Consider the following 19,384-nt stretch of genomic DNA (forward strand, 5'->3'; position numbering starts at 1 on the left):
ATTGTGAGACTAGCTAAGAGGAAAAAGGAAGCATACATAAGGTCTAGGCGGCTGATGAAAGACGAAGCTTTGAAAGAATATCGGGAATGTAGGACCAATCTGAAACGAGGAATTAAGAGGGCTAAAAGGGGTCATGAAATATCTTTAGCAAACAGGGTTAAGGAAAATCCCAAAGCCTTTTATTCATATATAAGGAGCAAGAGGGTAACTAGAGAAAGGATTGGCCCACTAAAGAACAAAGGAGGAATGTTATGCTTGGACTCAGAGAAAATGGGTGAGATTCTAAACGAGTACTTTGCATCGGTATTCACCGAGGAGAGGGACATGACGGATGTTGCGGTTAGGAACAGATGTTTGATTACTCTCGGTCAAGTCGGCATAAGGAGGGAGGAAGTGTTGGGTATTCTGAAAGGCATTAAGGTGGACAAGTCCCCAGGTCCGGATGGGATCTATCCCAGGTTACTGAGGGAAGCGAGAGAGGAAATAGCTGGGGCCTTAACAGATATCTTTGCAGCATCCTTAAACACGGGTGAGGTCCCGGAGGACTGGAGAATTGCTAATGTTGTCCCCTTGTTTAAGAAGGGTAGCAGGGATAATCCAGGTAATTATAGACCGGTGAGCCTGACGTCAGTGGTAGGGAAGCTGCTGGAGAAGATACTGAGGGATAGGATCTATTCCCATTTGGAAGAAAATGGGCTCATCAGTGATACGCAACATGGTTTTGTGCAGGGAAGGTCATGTCTTACCAACTTAATAGAATTCTTTGAGGAAGTGACAAAGTTGATTGATGAGGGAAGGGCTGTCGATGTCATATACATGGACTTCAGTAAGGCGTTTGATAAGGTTCCCCATGGCAGGCTGATGGAGAAAGTGAAGGCGCTTGGGGTCCAAGGTGTACTAGCGAGATGGATAAAGAACTGGCTGGGCAACAGGAGACAGAGAGTAGCAGTAGAAGGGAGTTTCTCAAACTGGAGACGTGTGACCAGTGGTGTTCCACAGGGATCTGTGCTGGGACCACTGTTGTTTGTGATATACATTAATGATTTGGAGGAAAGTATAGGTGGACTGATTAGCAAGTTTGCAGACGACACTAAGATTGGTGGAGTAGCAGATAGTGAAGGGGACTGTCAGAGAATACAGCAGAATATAGATAGATTGGAGAGTTGGGCAGAGAAATGGCAGATGGAGTTCAATCAGGGCAAATGCGAGGTGATGCATTTTGGAAGATCCAATTCAAGAGTGAACTATACAGTAAATGGAAAAGTCCTGGGGAAAATTGATGTCCAGAGAGATTTGGGTGTTCAGGTCCACTGTTCCCTGAAGGTGGCAACGCAGGTAAATAGAGTGGTCAAGAAGGCATACGGCATGCTTTTCTTCATCGGACGGGGTATTGAGTACAAGAGTTGGCAGGTCATGTTACAGTTGTATAGGACTTTGGTTCGGCCACATTTGGAATACTGCGTACAGTTCTGGTCGCCACATTATCAAAAGGATGTGGATGCTTTGGAGAGGGTGCAGAGGAGGTTCACCAGGATGTTGCCTGGTATGGAGGGCGCTAGCTATGAAGAGAGGTTGAGTAGATTAGGATTATTTTCATTAGAAAGACGGAGGTTGAGGGGGGACCTGATTGAGGTGTACAAAATCATGAGAGGTATAGACAGGGTGGACAGCAAGAGGCTTTTTCCCAGAGTGGGGGTTTCAATTACTAGAGGACATGAGTTCAAAGTGAAAGGGGAAATGTTTAGGGGGGATATGCGTGGAAAGTTCTTTACGCAGAGGGTGGTGGGCACCTGGAACGCGTTGCCAGCGGAGGTGGTAGACGCGGGCACGATGGAGTCTTTTAAGATGTATCTAGACAGATACATGAATGGGCAGGAAGAAAAGAGATACAGAACCTTAGAAAATAGGCGACATGTTTAGCGAGAGGATCTGGATCGGCGCAGGCTTGGAGGGCCGAAGGGCCTGTTCCTGTGCTGTAATTATCTTTGTTCTTTGTTCTTTGTTTAACCACCTGTGTACATCATCACACCTCACCTCATTCTGCCTTGTCAAGCCTACTCCATCACATTATTCCTCACATCCATTTAAAAACCTAACGGTGACATCATGAGAAAGCCGCAAGCTGATTGGCTGGTAAGTAACTGCTGTTAGAGAGTGCCTGTAAATAGCTGGAAAATCAGAAAAGAAAGGTAATCGTTTAACCCTCAAATAGTTACCTTATAGTGGTAAAGTTAGTATCACTAAGAACAAAGAACAAAGAACAGTACAGCACAGGAACAGGCCATTCGGACCTCCAAACCTGCGCCAATCTTGATGCCTGCCTAAACTAAAACCTTCTGCACTTCCGGGGACCGTATCTCTCTATTCCCATCCTATTCATGTATTTGTCAAGATGCCTCTTAAACGTCGCTATCGTACCTGCTTCCACCACCTCCCCCGGCAGGAAGTTCCAGGCACTCACCACCCTCTGAGTAAAGAATTAGAATTAGAATTAGAATTAGAATTAGAATTAGAACTAGAACATTAGAATTAGAATTAGAACATTACAGCGCAGTACAGGCCCTTCGGCCCTCAATGTTGCGCCGACCTGTGAAACCATCTGACCTACACTATTCCATTTTCATCCATATGTCTATCCAATGACCACTTAAATGCCCTTAAAGTTGGCGAGTCCACGACTGTTGCAGGCAGGGCGTTCCACGCCCCTACTACTCTCTGAGTAAAGAAACTACCTCTAACATCTGTCCTATATCTATCACCCCTCAACTTAAAGCTATGTCCCCTCGTGTTTGCCATCACCATCCGAGGAAAAAGACTCTCACTATCCACCCTATCTAACCCTCTGATTATCTTATATCTCTCTATTAAGTCACCTCTCCTCCTCCTTCTCTCCAACGAAAACAACCTCAAGTCCCTCAGCCTTTCCTCGTAAGACCTTCCCTCCATACCAGGCAACATCCTAGTAAATCTCCTCTGCACCCTTTCCTTGGCTTCCACATCCTTGCGAAAATGCAGTGACCAGAACTGCACGCAATACTCCAGGTGCGGTCTCACCAGAGTTTTGTACAGCTGCAGCATGACCTCGTGGCTCCGAAACTCGATCCCCCTACTAATAAAAGCTAACACACCATATGCCTTCTTAACAGCCCTATTAACCTGGGTAGCAACCTTCAGGGATTTCTGCACCTGGACACCAAGATCTCTCTGTTCATCTACACTACCAAGAATCTTCCCATTAGCCCAGTACTCTGCATTCCTGCTACTCCTTCCAAAGTGAATCACCTCGCACATTTCCGCATTAAACTCCATTTGCCACCCCTCAGCCCAGCTCTGCAGCCTATCTATGTCCCTCTGTACCCGACAACATCCTTCGGCACTATCCACAACTCCACCGACCTTCGTGTCATCCGCAAATTTACTAATCCACCTTTCCACACCCTCTTCCAGGTCATTTATAAAAATGACAAACAGCAGTGGCCCCAAAACAGATCCTTGCGGTACACCACTAGTAACTAAACTCCAGGATGAACATTTGCCATCAACCACCACCCTCTGTCTTCTTTCAGCTAGCCAATTTCTGATCCAAAGCTCTAAATCACCTTCAACCCCTACTTCCGTATTTTCTGCAATAGCCTACCATGGGGAACCTTATCAAACACCTTACTGAAATCCATACACACCACATCCACTGCTTTACCCTCATCCACCTGTTTGGTCACCTTCTCGAAAAACTCAATAATGTTTGTGAGGTACGACCTACCCGTCACAAAACCGTGCTGAATATCGCTAATGAACTTATTCTTTTCAAGATGATTATAACTCCTGTCTCTTATAACCTTTTCCAACATTTTACCCACAACCGAAGTAAGGCTCACAGGCCTATAATTACCAGGGCTGTCTCTACTCCCCTTCTTGAACAAGGGGACAACATTTGCTATCCTCCAGTCTTCCGGCACTATTCCTGTCGACAATGACAACATAAAGATCAAGGACAAAGGCTCTGCAATCTCCTCCCTAGCTTCCCAGAGAATCCTAGGGTAAATCCCATCTGGCCCAGGGGACTTATCTATTTTCACACTTTCCAAAATTGATAACACCTCCTCCTTGTGAACCTCAATCCCATCTAGCCTAGTAGCCTGAATCTCAGTATTCTCCTCGACAACATTTTCTTTCCCTACTGTAAATACTGACGCAAAATATTCATTTAACACTTCCCCTACCTCCTCTGATTCCACACACAACTTCCCACTACTATCCTTGATTGGCCCTAATCTAACTCTATTCATTCTTTTATTCCTGATATACCTATAGAAAGCCTTAGGGTTTTCCCTGATACTATCCGCCAATGACTTCTCGTGTCATTGCCTCGTGAACCTGCCTCGCACATCCCCTCTAAACTTTGCCCCTCGCACTTAAACCTATGTCCCCCAGTAACTGACTCTTCCACCTTGGGAAAAAGCTTCTGACTATCCACTCTCTCCATGCTGCTCATAACTTTGTAAACCTTTATCATGTCGCCCCTCCACCTCCGTCGTTCCAGTGAAAACAATCTGAGTTTATCCAACCTCTCCTCATAGCTAATGCCCTCCAGACCAGGCAACATCCTGGTAAACCTCTTCTGTACCCTCTCCAAAGCCTCCATGTCCTTCTGGTCGTGTGGCGATCAGAATTGCATGCAATATTCTAAGTGTGGCCTTACTAAAGTTCTGTACAGCTGCAGCATGACTGGCCAGTTTTTATACTCTATGCCCCGACCGATGAAGGCAAGCATGCCGTATGCCTTCTTGACTACCTTATCCACCTGTGTTGCCACTTTCAGTGACCTGTACACCCAGATCTCTCTGCCTGTCAATATTCCGATGGGTTCTGCCATTTACTGTATACTTCCCACCTGTATTAGATCTTCCAAAATGCATTACCTCACATTTGTCCGGATAAAACTCCATCTGCCATTTCTCCGCCCAAGTCTCCAACCGATCTATATCCTGCTGTATCCTCTGACAATCCTCATCACTATCCGCAATTCCACCAACCTTTGTGTTGTCCGCAAACTTACTAATCAGACCAGCTACATTTTCCTCCAAATCATTTATATATACTCCAAACAGCAAAGGTCCCAGCACTGATCCCTGCGGAACACCACTAGTCACAGCCCTCCATTCAGAAAAGCACCCTTCCACTGCTACCCTCTGTCTTCTATGACAGAGCCAGTTCTGTATCCATCTTGCCAGCTCATTTCTGATCTCGTGTGACTTCACCTTTTGTCCCAGTCTGCCATGAGGGACCTTGTTTAGTTTAGTTTAGAGATACAGCGCTGAAACAAGCCCTTCGGCCCACCGAGTCTGTGCCGACCATCAATCACCCATTTATACTAATCCTACACTAATTCCATATTCCTACCACATCCCCACCTGTCCCAATATTCCCCTACCATCTACCTATACTCGGGGCAAATGCTAATGGCCAATTTACCTATCAACCTGCAAGTCTTTGGCATGTGGGAGGAAACCGGAGCACCCAGAGAAAACCCACGCAGACACAGGGAGAACTTGCAAACTACACACAGGCAGTGCCCAGAATTAAACCCGGGTCGCTGGAGCTGTGAGGCTGCGGTGCTAACCACTGCGCCACTGTGCCGCCCAAAGGCTTTACTGAAGTCCATATAGATAACATCCACTGCCCTTCCTTCATCAATCATCTTCGTCACTTCCTCAAAAAACTCAATCAAATTAGTGAGACACGACTTCCCCTTCACAAAACCATGCTGCCTCTCGCTAATAAGTTCGTTTGTTTCCAAATGGGAGTAAATCCTGTCCGAAGAATCCTCTCTAATAATTTCCCTATGACTGACGTAAGGCTCACCAGCCTACAATTTCCGGGATTATCCTTGCTACCCTTCTTAAACAAAGGAACAACATTGGCTATTCTCCAGTCCTCTGGGACCTCACCTGCAGCCAATGAGGATGCAAAGATTTCTGTCAGGGCCCCAGCAATTTCTTCGCTTGCCTCCCTCAGTATTCTGTGGTAGATCCCATCAGGCCCTGGGGACTTATCTACCTTAACGCTTTGCAAGACACCCAACACCTCCTCCTTTTTGATAATGAGATGACTGAGACTATCTACACTCCCTTCCCTAGGCTCATCATCCACCAAGTCCTTCTCTTTGGTGAATACCGATGCAAAGTACTCATTTAGTACCATAGATTCCCTTCTCTGTCCTTGAGTGGGCCAACCCTTTCCCTAGTTACCCTCTTGCTCTTTATATACATATAAAAAGCATTGGGATTCTCCTTAATCCTGTTTGCCAATGACTTTTCATGACCCCTTTTAGCCCTTCTGACTCCTTGCTTAAGTTCCTTCCTACTGTCTTTATATTCCTCAAGGGATTCGTCTGTTCGTAGCCTTCCAGTCCTTATGAATGCTTCCTTTTTCTTTTTGACTCGGCTCACAATATCCCTCGTTATCCAAGGTTCCCGAAACTTGCCAAACTCATCCTTCTTCCTCACAGGAACATGCTGGTCCTGGATTCTAATCAACTGACGTTTGAAAGACTCCCACAATTCAGATGTTGATTTACCCTCAAACAGCCACCCCAATCTAAATTCTTCAGTTCCTGCCTAATATTGTTATAATTAGCCTTCCCCCAGTTTAGCACCTTCACCCGAGGACTACTCTTATCCTTATCTGCAAGTACCTTAAAACCTATGGAATTATGGTCACTGTTCCCGAAATGCTCCCCTACTGAAACATCGACCACCTGGCCGGGCTCATTCCCCAATACCAGGTCCAGTACGGCCCCATCCCTAGTTGGACTATCTACATATTGTTTCAAGAAGCCCTCCAGGATGCTCCTTACAAATTCTGCCCCATCCAAGCTCCTAGCACTAAATGACTCCCAGTCAATATAGGGGAAGTTAAAATCACCCACCACTACAACCGTGTTACCTTTACATCTTTCCAAAATCTGTCTACATATCTGCTTCTCTACCTCCCACTGGCTGTTGGGAGGCCTGTAGAAAACACCCAACATCGTGACTGCACCCTTTGTATTCCTGAGCTCCACCCATATTGCCTCGCTGCATGACCCCTCCGAGGTGTCCTCCCGCAGTACAGCTGTGATATTCTCCTTAACCAGTAATGCAACTCCCCCACCCCTTTTACATCCCCCTCTGTCCCGCCTGAAGCTTCTCAAGCCTGGAACCTTTAGCTGCCAATCCTGTCCTTCCCTCAACCAAGTCTCTGTAATAGCAATAACATCATAGTTCCAAGTACTAATCCAAGCTCTAAGTTCATCTGCCTTACCTGCTATACTTCTCGCATTGAAACAAATGCACTTCTGACCACCAGTCCCGCTGTGCTCCACAAAATCTTCCTGCTTGCTCTTCCTCTTAGTCTTACTGGCCTTATTTACTAGTTCCCCCTCATTTATTTCACCTGCTGTCCTACTGCTCTGGTTCCCACCCCACTGCCACACTAGTTTAAACCCTCCTGAGTGACGCTAGCAAACCTCGCAGCCAGGATATTTGTGCCCCTCCAGTTTAGATGCAACCCGTCCTTCTTGTACAGGTCCCATCTGTCCCTGAAGAGATCCCAATGGTCCAGATATCTGAAACCCTCCCTTCTACACCAGCTGTTCAGCCACGTGTTTAGCTGCACTATCTTCCTATTTCTAGCCTCACTGGCATGTGGCACAGGGAGTAATCTAAGGTTTTAGTTGGTGTAATTTATTGCTAATTACTAATCAGACAGAGTGTGAGGCTGTGAGTTCATGTCTGACAGAGTGCAGTAGCAAGGGGAGGGAAGTGCTTCTTTATCTCTTTCTTTTCTTTTTCTGCCTTTTCAACCTCTACTATTTGGTTCTTACTTTGATACAGGGGTAGAAACTGATTGGTGAGTAACTAGTAAGTTATTCTACTTCTTACACTTATTACACTAACAGTAATTAGTTTGTAAAGCTAAGGTATAGCAGAGCAGCTCGGCCGAGTGGAATACGCCTCCTGTGGTATGTGGGAAGTCGTAGACACACCATGTGTCCTTGACAAACACATCTGCAAGAAGTGTTACCAGCTGCAGAAGCTTGAACTCTGGGTTTAGGAACTCGAGCAGTGGCTGGAGTCACTGTCGTGCATCTGCAAGGCAGAGAACTACATAGGTAGCACACTTAGGGAGGTGGTCACACTGCAGGTTAAGAATGTGAAGGCAGAGAGGGAATGCATGATCGCCAGGCAATCTAAGAGAACCAGGCAGGTCGTGCAGGAGCCCCTGAGTCAATCTTGCTTGCTAACCGGTTTTCCATTTTGGATACTGGTGAGGGTGATGGTTACTCAGAGGAGTGCAGCAACAGCCAAGTCCGTGGCACCATGGGTGGCTCAGCTGCACAGGAAGGTAGGAAGAAGAGTGAAGGGCAATAGTGATAGGGGATGCGTTATTTCGAGGAGCAGTCAGGTATTTCTGCAGCTGTAGAAGTGACACCAGGATAGTATGTTGCCTCCCCATTGCCAGGCCCAAGGATGTCACAGAGTGGTTGCAGGACATTCTTCTGGGGAGGGTGAACAGCCAGAGGTCATGGTCTACATTGGTACCAATGAAATAGGTAAAAAGAGGGATGAGGTCCTGAAAGCAGAGTTTAAGAAGTTAGAAAAGAAATTAAAAAGTAGGACCTCAAAAGCAGTAATCTCAGGATTACTCTCAGTGCCATGTGGTAGTGAGCATAGGAATATGAGGATTAAACGATTTAACATTTCCTCATTTCCCGGCGGAGCAGCAGGAGAAGGTAGCGACTCTTCGGTGGGTAAGTGAAGGCAACAGGAGCTGTGTTTTAAAAGTTGTACTTACTGTTTTCCTTGTGTTCAAGTTACTTTTGGCGCGGGAGGAACCGGAAGCTGGACGGCAGCAAGGACTCCTGGGTAGGTATTTTCTTTAAAGGTGCGGAGCTCCGTGGACTCGGCCTCATTTCCCGGCGGAGCAGCAGGAGAAGGTAGCGACTCTTCGGTGGGTAAGTGAAGGCAACAGGAGCTGTGTTTTAAAAGTTGTACTTACTGTTTTCCTTGTGTTCAAGTTACTTTTGGCGCGGGAGGAACCGGAAGCTGGACGGCAGCAAGGACTCCTGGGTAGGTATTTTCTTTAAAGGTGCGGAGCTCCGTGGACTCGGCCTCATTTCCCGGCGGAGCAGCAGGAGAAGGTAGCGACTCTTCGGTGGGTAAGTGAAGGCAACAGGAGCTGTGTTTTAAAAGTTGTACTTACTGTTTTCCTTGTGTTCAAGTTACTTTTGGCGCGGGAGGAACCGGAAGCTGGACGGCAGCAAGGACTCCTGGGTAGGTATTTTCTTTAAAGGTGCGGAGCTCCGTGGACTCGGCCTCATTTCCCGGCGGAGCAGCAGGAGAAGGTAGCGACTCTTCGGTGGGTAAGTGAAGGCAACAGGAGCTGTGTTTTAAAAGTTGTACTTACTGTTTTCCTTGTGTTCAAGTTACTTTTGGCGCGGGAGGAACCGGAAGCTGGACGGCAGCAAGGACTCCTGGGTAGGTATTTTCTTTAAAGGTGCGGAGCTCCGTGGACTCGGCCTCATTTCCCGGCGGAGCAGCAGGAGAAGGTAGCGACTCTTCGGTGGGTAAGTGAAGGCAACAGGAGCTGTGTTTTAAAAGTTGTACTTACTGTTTTCCTTGTGTTCAAGTTACTTTTGGCGCGGGAGGAACCGGAAGCTGGACGGCAGCAAGGACTCCTGGGTAGGTATTTTCTTTAAAGGTGCGGAGCAGAGTTAACCCGAGACACTACACATGTAGTGTCTCCCACCCATCCTCCTCCTCTAACCTAATAATAAGACCCTTTTTACCCTCCTCCTCTAGCCAAAAAGGACTGAACAGGTAAGCTATTTCACTGTTTTTGTTAATATCTATATTTGTACTTAATTAAGGGGTAATTGAGTAAAAGAAATGGCAGCCAGGGGAGTGCAGTGCTCCTCCTGCAGTATGTTCGAGGTGAGGGGAACCTCCGGTGACCCTGCCGACTTCACCTGCTGGAGGTGCATCCGTCTCCAGCTCCTATCAGACCGTGTTAGGGAACTGGAGCTGGAGCTGGATGAACTGAGGATCATTCGGGAAGCTGAGGGGGTGATAGATAGAAGCTACAGGGATGTCGTTACTCCACAAAACAAAGGCAGCTGGGTAACAGTTAGAGGTGGGAAGAGGTCAGTGCAGGGATCTCCTGTGGTCGTTCCCCTCAGCAACAAGTATACAGTTTTAGATACTGTTGGGGGGGACGGCCTATCGGGGGCAGGCTGCAGTGAACGGGCCTCTGGCACGGGGTCCTGCACTGTGGCTCAGAAGGGAAGGAGGGAGAATGGGAGAGCACTAGTCATCGGGGACTCGATGGTGAGGAGTACCGACAGGCGGTTCTGTGGGCGCAAGCGAGACGCACGGATGGTTTGTTGCCTACCTGGTGCCAGGGTCCGTGATGTTTGTGATCGCGTCTTCAGGATCCTTAAAGGGGAGGGGGAGCAGCCAGAGGTCGTGGTGCACATTGGCACCAACGACGTAGGAAGGAAGGGTGGCACAGATGTTAGAAGTGAGTTTAGGGAGTTAGGCTGGAAGCTGAAAGCTCGGACGGACAGAGTTGTTATCTCTGGTTTGTTGCCGGCGCCACGTGATAGTGAGGCTAGGAATAGGGAGAGAGCACAGCTGAACACGTGGCTGCAGGAATGGTGTAGGAGAGAGGGCTTCCAGTTCTTGGATAATTGGACTGCATTCTGGGGAAGATGGGACCTGTTCAAACAGGACGGGCTGCATCTGAACCAGAGGGGCACCAATATCCTAGGAGGGAGGTTTGCTAGTACTGTTCGGGAGGGTTTAAACTAGTTTGGGAGAGGGATGGGAACCGGACTTGTAGTCCAGGGACCAGTGGGTCCACTCAGAAAGACAAAGAGTGTAGTGAGGTATTGGGGAAGGTAGCACTGTCGCAGAGGACAGATGGGCACGGAGAAGGGTTAAAGTGCGTATACTTCAACGCAAGAAGCATCAGGAATAAGGTGAGTGAATTGAAGGCGTGGATGGGCACTTGGGACTACGATGTTGTGGCCATCACTGAAACGTGGATAGGTGAGGGGGAGGAATGGTTCTTGGAGGTACCTGGTTATAGATGTTTTCATAAGATTAGGAATGGTGGTAAAAGAGGTGGGGGGGTGGCATTGTTAGTTAGAAATAGTGTAACAACTGCTGAAAGAATTTTCAAGGAGGATCTGCCGACTGAGGCACTGTGGGTTGAGGTCAGGAACAGGAAAGGAGCAGTCACCTTGATGGGAGTTTTCTATCGGCCCCCCAATAGCAGCAGGGAGGTGGAAGAGCAGATTGGGAAACAGATTTTGGAAAGGAGCAGAAGTCACAGGGTAGTAATTATGGGGGATTTCAACTTCCCAAATATTGATTGGCAACTCTTTAGATCGAATAGTTTGGATGGGGTAGTGTTTGTGCAGTATGTCCAGGAAGCTTTTCTGACTCAGTATGTAGACTGCCCGACCAGAGGGGAGGCAATATTGGATTTGGTACTAGGTAATGAACCAGGGCAAGTGATAGAGCTGTTGGTGGGCGAGCACTTTGGAGATAGTGATCACAATTCTGTAGCATTCACTGTGGTAATGGAGAGGGATAGGTATGTGCAACAGGGCAAGGTTTACAATTGGGGGAAGGGTAGATATGATGCTGTCAGGCAGGAACTGAGGAGCATAAGTTGGGAGCATATGCTGGCAGGGAAGGGCACGGTCGAAATGTGGAACTTTTTCAAGGAGCAGATAGTAGGGGCCATTGATAAGCATGTCCCTGTCAGACAGGGAAGGGATGGTCATGTGAGGGAACCGTGGTTGACAAGAGAGGTTGAGAGTCTTGTTAGGAAGAAGAAGGATGCGTATATAAGGTTGAGGAAAAAGGGCACAGGCATAGCTCTGGAGGGATACAAGATGGCCAGGAAGGATCTGAAGAAAGGGATTAGGAGAGCTAAGAGAGGGCATGAAAAATGCTTGGCGGGTAGGATAAAAGAAAACCCCAAGGCCTTTTACGCGTATGTCAGAAATATGAGGATGACTAGGGGGACCGTAGGTCCGGTCAAGGACAATAGCGGGAGACTGTGTGTTGAGCCGGAAGAGATAAGTGAGGTTTTGAATGAGTACTTCTCTTCGGTATTTACGAATGAGAAGGGGTGTATTACTGAAGAGGACGGTGTGAAACAGACTGGTAAGCTCGAGGAAGTGCTCGTTAGGAGGGAAGATGTGTTGGGGTTTTTGAATAACTTGAAGATAGACAAGTCTCCCGGGCCTGACGGGGTATATCCAAGGATGTTATGGGAAGCAAGGGATGAAATTGCAGAGCCGCTGGCAATGATCTTTTCATCTTCTCTGTTGACGGGGGTGGTACCAGGTGATTGGAGGGTGGCAAATGTTGTGCCCCTGTTCAAGAAAGGGAATAGGAACAACCCTGGGAATTACAGGCCAGTTAGTCTTACTTCGGTGGTAGGCAAGTTGATGGAAAAGGTGCTGAGGGATAGGATTTCTGAGCATCTGGAAAGACACTGCTTGATTCGGGACAGTCAGCACGGTTTTGTGAGGGGTAGGTCTTGCCTCACAAGCCTGATTGAATTCTTTGAGCAGGTGACCAAGCAAGTGGATGAGGGTAAACCAGTGGATGTGGTGTACATGGATTTTAGTAAGGCATTTGATAAGGTCCCCCATGGTAGACTTATGGAGAAAGTCAGGAGGCATGGGATAGTGGGGAATGTGGCCAGTTGGATTAAGAATTGGCTAACTGATAGAAGGCAGAGAGTGGTCTTAGATGGTAAATACTCAGCCTGGAGCCCAGTTACCAGTGGCGTGCCACAGGGATCAGTTCTGGGTCCTCTCCTGTTTGTGATTTTTATTAACGACTTGGATGAGGAAGTCGAAGGGTGGGTCAGTAAATTTGCAGATGATACAAAGGTTGGTGGAGTTGTGGATACCGAGGAGGGCTATTGTCGTCTGCAAAGGGACTTGGATAGGTTGCAGTGCTGGGCTGAAAAGTGGCAGATGGAGTTTAACCCTGAAAAGTGTGAGGTCGTCCATTTTGGAAGGACAAACACGAATGCAAAATACTGGGTTAACGGTAGGGTTCTTGGGCATGTGGAGGAGCAGAGAGACCTTGGGGTCTATGTGCATAGATCATTGAAAGTTGCAACTCAAGTGGATAGGGCTGTGAAGAAGGCATATGGGGTGTTAGCGTTCATTAGCAGAGGGATTGAATTTAAGAGCCGTGAGGTGATGATGCAGCTGTACAGGACCTTGGTAAGGCCTCATTTGGAGTACTGTGTGCAGTTCTGGTCGCCTCATTTTAGGAAGGATGTGGAAGCCTTGGAGAGGGTGCAGAGGAGATTTACCAGGATGTTGCCTGGAATGGAGAATAAGTCTTACGAGGAAAGGCTGAACATTCTAGGCCTCTTCTCATTAGAACGGAGAAGGATGAGGGGTGACATGATAGAGGTTTATAAGATGATCAGGGGAATAGATAGGGTAGACAGTCAGAAACTTTTTCCCCGGGTGGAGCAAAGCGTTACAAGGGGTCATAAATTTAAGGTGAAGGGTGGGAGATATAAGGGGGATGTCAGGGGAAGGTTCTTTACCCAGAGAGTGGTCGGGGCATGGAATGCCTTGCCTGGGGAAGTTGTTGAGTCAGAAACTTTAGGGACTTTCAAACGGCTTTTAGATAGGTATATGGATAAAGGAGAATTAGATTAGATTAGAGATACAGCACTGAAACAGGCCCTTCGGCCCACCGAGTCTGTGCCGAACATCAACCACCCATTTATACTAATCCTACACTAATCCCATATTCCTACCAGACATCCCCACCTGTCCCTATATATTTCCCTACCACCTACCTATACTAGTGACAATTTATAATGGCCAATTTACCTACCAACCTGCAAGTCTTTTGGCTTGTGGGAGGAAACCGGAGCACCCGGAGGAAACCCACGCAGACACAAGGAGAACTTGCAAACTCCACACAGGCAGTACCCGGAATCGAACCCGGGTCCCTGGAGCTGTGAGGCTGCGGTGCTAACCACTGCGCCACTGTGCCGCCCTGAGAATGATGGGGTATAGATTAAATTGTCCTTGACAGAGGACAAAGGATCGGCACAACATCGTGGGCCGAAGGGCCTGTTCTGTGCTGTATTTTTCTATGTTCTATTTTTCTATGTTCTATAACAAGTGGCTGGAGAATTGGTGCAGGAGGGAGGGCATCAGATTTCTGAGGCATGGGGATCTGTTCTGGGGTAGGTGGGACCAGTACAAGATGGATGGGTTGCACCTTAGCAGGACCGGGACTAACATCCTCACAGGGAGATTTGCTAGTGCGGTTGGGGAGGGTTTAAACTAAATTGCCAGGGAGTTGGGAACCTAAGAGGGAGCTCAGATTGGAAGGACTGGTAAAAGGAAGTAGAGACATAGTAAGCAAAATTGGAAGGCAGATGGGATGAAGGCAAACATCAAATAGGATCAGAATGAGGAATAATTTTAAGATAAAGTTAAGGGCACTCTATCTGAATGCATGCAGCATTCCCAACAAGGTAGATGATTTTAAGGAGAAAATAGTGGTAAATGGGTATGATATAATTGCCATTATGGAGACGTGGTTATCGGGTGACCAGGACTGGGAACTGAATATTCAGGGATATTTGACATTTAGGAGGGATAGGCAGAGGGGAAAAGGAGGTGGGGTAGCACTGTGAATAAGGGACAAGATCAGTACGTTAGTGAGAGCAGTTCTCAGGTCGAACGAACAAGATATAGAATCAGTTCGGGTGGAGCTAGGAAACAGCAAGGGGCAGCAAACATTGGTAGGTTGTTTATCAGCCACAAAACTGTAGTGGTAATGTTGGGCATGGTATATATCAGGAAATTAGAGCTGCATGTAGCATGGGCAATACTGTAATAATGGGTGACTTCAATTTACATATAGATTAGGTAAACCTGATTAGCACTAATGCTGTGGAGGATGAAGTCCTGGAATGTGTACGAGATGGGTTTCTGGAACAGTATGTTGAAGAACCAACTAGGTATGGGGCTATTTTAGATTTAGTATTATGCAATGAGAAAGGGCTAATCCCTGTAAAGGAGCCATGGATTTGTGAAAGGGAAATCATTTTTGACAAACCTGTTGAAGTTTTTTGAGGATGTTACTTATCGCATAGATGAAGATGAGCTAGTGGATGTGGTGTATTTGGATTTTCAGAAGGGTCTTGATAAGGTCCCACACAGGAGGTTAGTAAACAAAATTAGAGCACATGGGATTGGGGGTAATATACTACGAAGGATTGAGAATTGGTTAACAGACAGAAAGCAGACAGTAGGACTAAATGGGTCACTCTCAGGATGGCAGGCTGTTACTAGTAGGGTATCACAAGGATCAATGCTTGGGCCACAGCTGTTCACAATCTATATAAATGATTTGAATGTGGGGACCAATTGTAATATTTCCAAATTTGCTGATGACACAAAACTACGTGGGAATGTAAGTTGTGAGGAGGATGCAAGGAGGCTTCAAGGGGATTTGGACAGGCTAAGTAAAAGGACAAGAACATGCTAGATGGAATATAAAGTTTGGCAGAAAAAACAGAAAGGCAGTGTATTTCCTAAATGGTGAGAGGTTTGGAAGTGTTGACATCCAAAGACACCTGGGTATCCCTGTTCATGAGACCCTAAAAGCTAGTATGCAGGTGTAGCAAGGTATTAAGAAGGCAAATGGTTGGACTTCATTGCAAGGGAATTTGAGTACAGGAGTAAAGATGTATTGCTTCAATTGTATAAAGACTTGGTGAGACCACACCTGCAATATTGTGTATAGTTTTGGTCTCCTTATCTAAGGAAGGATATACTTGCCATGGAGGGAGTGCAACGGAGGTTCACCAGACTAATCCCTGGGATGGCGGGATTGTCTTATGATGCAGAAACTGGGCCTGCATTCTCTAGAGTTTTGAAGAATGAGAGGTGATCTCATTGAATCTTACAACATTCTTACAAGGTCTGACAGGGTAGATGCTGAATTGGATGTTTCCTTGGCTGGTGAGTCTAGAACAAGGGAACACAGTCTCAGAATAAGGAGCAGGCCATTTAAGACTGAGAGGAGGAGGAATTTCTTTACTCAGAGGGTGGTGAATCTGTGGAATTCTCTACCCCAGAGGGCGGTGGAAGCTCAATCATTGAGCGTGTTCAAGACAGAAATTGATAGATTTCTGGATACTAATAACATCAAGGGATATGGGAATAGTGGAGAAAAATGGCATAGAGGTAGATGATCAGCCATGATCTGGTTGAATGGCAGAGCAGGCTTGACGGGCCGATGGCCTACTCCAGCTCCTATTTCCTATGATCCTATGATCCTTACGAGCACAATCCTTCTTCTCTGTCGATCCGCATTCTCACAAACAACCATCCAGGTTTTAGTGAAGGATATTCGATGATGGGGGCCGTGGTCCGGGGAGATAGGTGGAAGTGTCAGAGAGTTGGCGTACAGCCTCTGCAGGTAGAAGTCGGTCCGCCAGACAAAAACAGCAACACCCTTGTCAGCAGGTTTGATGAAGATGTTAAATAGGACCTGAGAGAACGGAGTGCTGCAGGTTCAGAGGGAGATAGGTTAGAGCGAGTGAGGGGAACAGAAAAATTGAGATGTCAAGCCAGCGGTCTCAATGAAGACTGTTTTTTAAAATTTGTGCAAGGGATGTGGGTGTTGCTGGCTAGGCCAGCATTTATTGCCCATCCCTAATGGCTCTTGAAAAGGTAGTGGTGAGCTGCCTTCTTGAACCGCTGCAGTCCACGTGGGGTGGGTACACCCACAGTGCTGTAAGGGAGGGAGTTCCAGGATTTTGACCCAGTGACAGTGGAGGAACGGTGATATAGTTCCAAGTCAGGATGGTGTATGGCTTGGAGGGGAACTTGCTGGTGGTAGTGTTCACATGCACCTGCTGCTCCTGTCCTTCTAGGTGTTTGTAAGGTGCTGTCGAAGGAGCCTTGGTGCATTGCTGCAGTGCATCTTGTCAATGGTACACACTGATGCCACTGTGCGTTGGTGATGGAGGGAGTGAATGTTTCTGCATGGGGTGCCAATCAAGCGGACTGATTTGTCCTGGATGGTGTCGAGCTTCGTCAGTGTTGTTGGAGTTGCACCCATCCAGGCAAGTGGAGAGTACTCCATCACACTCCTGACTTGTGCCTTGTAGATGGTGGACAGACGTTGGGGAGTCAGGAGGTGAGTTACTCGCTGTAGAATTCCTAGCCTCTGGCCTGCTCTTGTAGCCACGGTATTTATATGGCTACTCAAGTTCAGTTTCTGGTCAATGATAACCCCCAGGATGTTAATAGTGGGAGATTCAACGATCATAATGCCATTGAATGTCAAGGGGAGTTGGTTAGATTCTCTCTTGTTGGAGATGGCCATTGCCTGGCACTTGTGTGCCTCGAATGTAACTTGCTACTTATCAGCCCAAGCCTGGATATTGTCCAGATCTTGCTGCATTTCTACATGGACTGCTTCAGTATCTGAAGAGTGGTGAATGGGGCTGAACATTGTGCAATCATCAACAAACATCCCCACTTCTGACCTTATGATTGAAGGAAGGTCATTGAAGAAGCAGCTGAAGATGGTTGGGCCTAGATGATTGACCTCAGATGATTGACCTCCAACAACCACAACCATCTTCCTTTGCGCTAGGTTCGACTCCAACCAGCAGAGAGTTTTCCCCCTGATTCCCATTGACTCAAGTTTTGCTAGGGCTCCTAGATGACACACTCAATCAAATACTGCCTTGATGTCAAGGGCAGTCACTCTCACCTGACCTCTTGAGTTCAGCTCTTTTGTTCAGTTTGAACCAAGGCTATAATGAGGTCAGGAGCTGAGTGGCCCTGGCAGGACCCAAACTGAGCATCACTGAGCAGATTATTGCTAAGCAAGTGCCGCTTGATACCACTATCGATGATACCTTCCATCACTTTACTGATGATCGAGAGTAGACTGATGGGGTCGTAATTGGCCGGGTTGGATTTGTCTTGCTTTTTGTGTACAGGACATATCTGGACAATTTTCCACATTGCCAGGTAGATGCCAGTGTTGTCACACCTCCAAGCTTGGTATCATCAGCAAATTTTGAAATTTTACTTTGTATTCCAATATCCAAGTCATTTATATATATCAAAAAAGCAGTGGTCCTAGCACTGACCCTTGGGGAACTCCAGTGTCTACCATCCTCCAGTCAGAAATATAACCATTTACTACAATTCGCTTAAGCCAATTTTTTTCTTTAAGCTGACATTGACCCTCCTATTCCATCAGCCTCAATTTTCGCAACCAAACTTTTATGTGGAACTTTGTCAAACACTTTCTGAAAATGCATGCTGACAACATCCACTGCATTCCCTTCATCAACCTTCTCTGTTACTTCATCAAAATTCAATCACGATCTCCCTTTTACAAATCTTTGCTGGCTGTCCTTAATTAACTCTCCAAGTGCCTGATTATTTCCCTGGTTATTGTTTCTAAAACCTTTCCCATCACTGATGTTAATTTATTTATTTTATTTAAAGATACAGCACTGAAACAGGACCTTTGGCCCACCGAGTCTGTGCTGACCAACGCCCACCCATTTATACTAACCCGACAGTAATCCCACATTCCTTATCACCTCCCTACACTAGGGGCAATTTACAACGGCCAATTTATCTATCAACCTGCAAGTCTTTGGCTGTGGGAGGAAACCGGAGCACCCGGCAAAAACCCACGCAGACACAGGGAGAACTTGCAAACTCCGCACAGGCAGTACCCAGAATTGAACCCGGGTCCCTGGAGCTGTGAGGCTGCAGTGCTAACCACTGCGCTACTAACTGACTTGTAGTTACAAGCACCCTTTCTTGATCAAGGGTATCACCTTTGTCACATTCCCAATCCTCTGGCACTACTCCCAAATCTTGGGAAAAATTGAAAGATTATGGCAAGCCCTCCTGTTATCTTTATCCCCAAATCTCTTAGCAACCCAGAATGCAAATAATCTGGACTGGGTGACCTATGCACCCTAAGCATAGCCAACCTTTCCAGTATAACATGCCTATCAATTTTCATCCCATCCAATACGTCGACCATCTCTGCATCTATGACATCTTGTCAGCATCCTCTTTCTTAGCAAGCACTCACACAAAGTACTCATTAAGTATTTTATCCTTGCCCTGCATCCTTAAGCATATATCACCCTCTTTGTCCTTAATAGGCCCCACTCCACCTCTTACTATCTGCTTATTATTTACATGATGGTAATAGATTTTTGGGTTCCCTTTTATGTTGAATGCCATTCGATCCTCATATTCTCTCTTTGCCAGTCTTATTTT

Source organism: Heterodontus francisci, chromosome 13, assembly GCF_036365525.1.
Source record: "Heterodontus francisci isolate sHetFra1 chromosome 13, sHetFra1.hap1, whole genome shotgun sequence".
Taxonomy (NCBI): domain Eukaryota; kingdom Metazoa; phylum Chordata; class Chondrichthyes; order Heterodontiformes; family Heterodontidae; genus Heterodontus; species Heterodontus francisci.